The sequence below is a fragment of the Octopus bimaculoides genome, chromosome 5 (assembly GCF_046866305.1).
Source record: "Octopus bimaculoides isolate indiv1 chromosome 5, ASM4686630v1, whole genome shotgun sequence".
NCBI lineage: Eukaryota > Metazoa > Mollusca > Cephalopoda > Octopoda > Octopodidae > Octopus > Octopus bimaculoides.
Genome location: NC_142932.1, coordinates 22731281 through 22736885, shown reverse-complemented (window position 1 = coordinate 22736885; position 5605 = coordinate 22731281). Strand labels below are relative to the sequence as shown.

Below are 5605 nucleotides of genomic sequence, written 5' to 3'. Positions count from 1 at the left end.
CTACCGTCGTCATCATCATCAACATCACTGTTGTAACTACCATTATAATCACGATTACGAAAGCACGTTTTTACCATCATTGCAGCTTCTTCAACATCATTACTGTTGTTGTTGTTGTTGTTGTTGTTGATATCATCACCATCATCATCATCATCATCATCATTATTATTACAGTCATTGCCCACACCTTCACCAACACCACCCTCTCGCTATTATAACTATTACTTCAGCTACAACTGCTACCGTAATTATTTTCACTACTAACCGTCACCACCTTTACTACCATCGACATTACACATCATAAGTACCACCACCACCAATACCGCCATCATATCAACACCACTACCACTACAACCACAACTACCACAACCACCACCACCACCACCACCACCATCACCACTTCCCTCTGCAACAATCATCCAAATTATTCATCATCACCATCATTTTATCATCATCATCATCATCATCATCATCATCATCATCATCATCATCATCATCATCAACGGTATCATATCATCACACCCACACCAAGATTACCTTCAATAACCATACCAACACCACCTCCACAATTATTATTATTATTATTATTATTATTACTATTATTATTATTATTATTATTATTATTATCATTATTATTAGTATTATTATTTCCTTTCTCTTTTCACTAAGTTTCAGTTTTCTTGTATCCGTTTTCAGGTTGGCTTGCTGCCGAAAATCCATCACTACGTCTGTGGAGTGATTCCTGTAGAGAAATAGGACGGAATTTGCTGGTAATTTTAGGAAGACCTCACGTTACCTTGGTTACGTCCCAGATATTTGGGCGAGGATTACGTTCTTCCCAGCAGTTGGCAAAAGATTTGCAGAAACAAATTTCTTGCATCAACCTGTTTTTGATTCTATTTCCTTCTTTCTTCTCCTGTCCCTTCTTCTGTCTTTGTCTTTTTTCCACACCAAAATACGTCTGGAGTGAAAGACCCAAATTAATTTATATTTAAATTAAATCAAGTGAATTTTAGGTTTTCCTATGTTTTTGTTGCACACATCACATATATCTATTTGCTTTTCATTCTTTTCATTGAAAGAGGATTTGTATCAAGCTATAGCAGACAGCTTCTTTGGTATACTTGTTCATTTCTTTTAGGGTCTATCCACGCATTTTAAATTTTCTTACTTAATTCTCATCCTGTGCAATTAATATAATTTTTGAAATATAAAATGAATTCTAAATCTTACTTAGCAGTCATTTTTAAAGCCCTTTCAACCAAATAGTTATCTTTATTCATATACTGTGTGATATTTGTGTTTCAAAGTCTAAATTATGTTCTTCAAAGCTGATAATTTCACTGTATATTTCGTATACAGTGTAGCCTCTTTGACTCTCTTAATGGGAGGTCTAATAGTGTATGTGTTTTTCTGGCATTTTTGGACGACACGTTGTGAAGATTTAAAACCAAAGAAGCTATAGCTTCTGTTATTCAAATAACGACAAAATTATTTTTTTCTTAAAAATATTCTTCAACGGGGACAAAACAGGTGATTCTATGATGAAAAGAAAGAAGAAAAGAACAACGAAAAGTAAAAAAAGATACTAAAAAAATTAAAACCAGCGTTTTTCTTTTTGGCTTTAGGTAGATTTTTCTCAGTCAACTCAGAATAATGTTCAACAATTTTGTTCAGGAATTCGATCTCGCATCGATTTATTTTTATATTTTTCTTGGGGCAATTTATATCATGAAGACTCAGAGTGATATTAAAGAAATATCTATAAACAATTTTAACCGTTATTTAGAAAGCTTAAAGCTGGTTAAATTAAAGAAATGGCAAACTATTGTCCAAGAATCAACGTTTCGTATCTTGTAACCAATAAGATACAATTAGTTCAGTTCTTTTACGATTAAAGAATTGCGACAATGGACTATACAGCCAATGTTCCAAGATTGGCACAGCACTTTTGTTGTGAGCAGCGAAAGAATGTTCCGATGTTTAGCAATGCTGAGTTCGATTCCCGAACTTTATTATCGAACAACGGTGAACTTAATGGGGAGTATCACGTGTAAAGAACTACGCTCCACCAAACTCAATGCCGTCAGCACTCTATATGAAGTGCATATTTTTGAGTGGTGTTCTTACAACTAAAGGAATTGAATTATTATTTAGTACGTTTCCAAAAAAGCGTTTAACGTTCCTGGGTTGAAATGAAATACTTCAATTGATTGATGCATATATATAGATATATCTATATATATACATACCCACATACATATGCATGTGCGTATATATATATATATATATATATATATATATATATATGTATGCATGTGTATGTATGTATGTATGTAAGAGTGTGTGTGTATGCATGTGTATGTGTGTGCATGTATATGTATGTAACGTGGGAGAAAAGAAAAATGCCTTGTTATCTATGCATATGCCTACATGTACACGCACAAGCATATGGTACACACACAAAAAACTCCACAATTTTATTGACTATAGTCATACATTCTTCCATTATTAAATTTTGTGATAATTAAATTTTGTGATAATGCAAATTATTCAACTGAAGTAAACAGAACAATTACACATCTACGGTACATGAATCGAATAATTTATTATCCACGTGTACGACTGTAAGGCGCCAATACATACATACGTACATATATACATACATACATACATACGTACATACGTACATACATACATACATACATACATACACACATACATACATACATACATAAATACATATACACATGCATATTCTTGTATGTAAATAGAAACACGAAAGTAAATATTACATCAACTCTATACAGATGTGAAATGGGGAGGGCGACTCCATGCTTTTCCTAAGAGCGTTAATGCGTGGGCTCGTAGGTTGTTACAGTGAATCTGTGATTGACATTATGCTGATATCTCGGATTGCTGGTAGCTTACCCTATAACGACATTAAATGCTCTAATGATTTTTTAAATGGCAGTCACCAGGCTAATCGGTCTCTCCTGCTATTGAACTTTTTATCATCTTCAATAATTTTCATTTTTTTTATTTACAATAAAGCTTTATATAAAAACTACTACAGCTTTATATTGACTTTATCTTTATATGCGAATTATATACAAGAAAATATTTTTGTAGGCATATCGAATATTTTATATGGTGGCATGAATATTCATTCTCTGAATTTAGAAAACTGTTATTTACATAAATATCTCATGAAAAGTAGAAGTAATAAGTTTGAAGGATTTTCACTTGAAGCTGAAGAATAAGTAGAAGAGTTTGATTATAGATATCAAAATAAATATTATGATCAAATTCGCTATACATTTTCCTATAACTAAACAGCAGTTACATAAACTATTAACGTTGACTTCATTGGTAACGGTAGGTTTGCAATTATTGCATGAATAGGTCAGAACAAAATATGACATTGGGAAACGGTAGGAAATTTATAGAAATGAAGAAAAAAAAATTGACAACCATATCTTTCTTACATTAAGAAAGAAAATTAGTTTTAACTAACAAACGAACATGCTTGCAGTTCACCACTGCTGTGTCTTATGTCTTGTTCTACAGCGTTCACAACACTTGTTAAATACGCAAGAAAAATGTTCAGATGTTGATCCTCCGAACAGGTACAAAGTCTGAAATGGCTCTTGCTACCTTTTGAGCCCATAACACCAGTTAACCGGTGAATGGCTTATTTACTCTATACCGTAGCACCGGTAGAGTACCAAGTGTATGGCGAAAAAAGGTTCAGGAGATCTGGGCTCAAAGGGTAAGTAAAAACAGCTAGGATTTCCATCTTCAACAACCAGTCTCATTGCTTTTGTTTCCGTGTCTGTGATGACACACAGCTCTGTGATTTATAGGATTTCATAAAGAATTATAAGTCTATGTAGGTTTCTGCTGACTACATATCATTCTTCGAGATCTCTTCACTCTACACCTGCTATAACGCCCTTAGGAGAACCTATTAAGGTTTCATCTCATTGCGAATGACTTGGTCAGCTTTCTTATAAAGTGTAACTCATGAAATATGGTATGAGTCTATAGGAAGATGATTTTTTTTTGCACTATTTTCACTTGTCTCTTCGCCTTGTCCTTAGAAACCGGGCAGATATTCTTATATATGTTGCGGTTTATGGAAATTAGATCTTTCCACATAACGGCGAGGGGATCCTAAAGACTTCTTTTCAATGCAATTGAAATCTCCTCACTTCGTTTCTTAAAGGTAGGTCTCTCTTCTTCTCCCCCGTTTCTAGATAATAGCGTCAGGCATAGTAGTAGTTGTTTTTGGCCACAAATTCGTGTCACATCATCCACTAGTTGACTCTTAATAAAAAATTCCGTTGTTGCAGCGAAATGAAAGCATAAGAGAAAATCTTGCTGCCGTTGTTGCTATTTTGTCCTTTAGAATTTTGACTGCTAGTGTTTGGGTATGTGAGTGAGAGTCATTTGCTAGAAAAATTGGATTTCTTCTTAGTCGTCATGTTTAAAATGCCTTACGACAAAAAAAAAAAAATACTTGGCAAATTCAAGTCTTTTCTAAACTGGGCAAAATAGCAATAAAAAGCTTACCGCTCTATAAATAAATTTCGGACAAAAGCCCCGTTCAACGGAGCAAGCGTGTAATCCAACGATCTTCTTCCTTTTTTTTGTTTTTGTTGTTGAAATCACACGAAGGATAACGAACGCATCTTTCTGTGGTAAGAAACAACACCAATAATAATATTTGTTTCTAGCATAGGCACAATGCTTTAAATATGGCGGTTGAGGTGGTGATTGTCGGGAAATCGTCAAAATTAGTTTTATTGACAATTAAAAAGATCTAAACAGCTTATGTAACATTTTTAATTAAACAAGCACATCATATTTAAACTGTTTGGCCCATATTATCAAGTGAAACGAACGTCACTCAAATGTATGTATAAAACTATTTTCAATTGTTTCATGGAACTCCAAAATAGAAGAAATTAAACAAGAAAAGCAACGGAGATTAGCTTGAGAAGGAAAATAAGGTAAAGAAGATCATATAGTTATTATACGAAAGCCATATTTCTAGATTTTAATTCCGATAGAAAAAATATATTTCCTAAATCAATCGTCACGTGACGAGTAACATTGTACAAGTAATAATAATAATGGTTTCAAATTTTGCCACAAGGACAGCAATTTTGGGGGATGGGATAAGTCGATTACATTGACCCAGTGTTTATCTGGTATTTATTTTATCGACCCCGAATTTGAACTCAGAACATAGCGACGGGCGAATTACCGATAATCATTTCGTCCAACGCGCTAAGGATTCTGCCAGCTCGCCGGCTTAGTAATAATAATCCTTTCTACTATAGGTACAAGGCCTGAAATTTTTGGGGAAGGGGACTAGTCGTTTACATTGACCCCAATATTCCACTGGTACTTAATTTATCGAGCCCGAAAAGGATGAAAGATAAAGTCGACCTCGGTGGAATTTGAACTCAGAACGAGGAGTCAGGCGAAATACCTATTTCTTTATTGCCCACAAGGGGATAAACATAGAGGGCACAAACAAGGACAGACGAAGGGATTAAGCCGATTACATCGACCCCAGTGCGTAACTGGTACTTAA

At 34.2% G+C, this 5605-nt stretch overlaps 1 long non-coding RNA gene across 2 annotated transcripts in view; it reads left to right on the top strand.

The window, feature by feature from the left end:
* The window catches only part of LOC106880274 (uncharacterized), a 23028-nt gene extending 19958 nt beyond the window's left edge, over positions 1 to 3070 (top strand). For both annotated transcript variants that reach the window (XR_016241861.1, XR_001410731.3), the window contains one exon: positions 697 to 3070. This is a non-coding gene — a long non-coding RNA (uncharacterized LOC106880274). The remainder of the gene's footprint in view (positions 1 to 696) is intronic.
* Positions 3071 to 5605: the final 2535 nt, after the last annotated feature.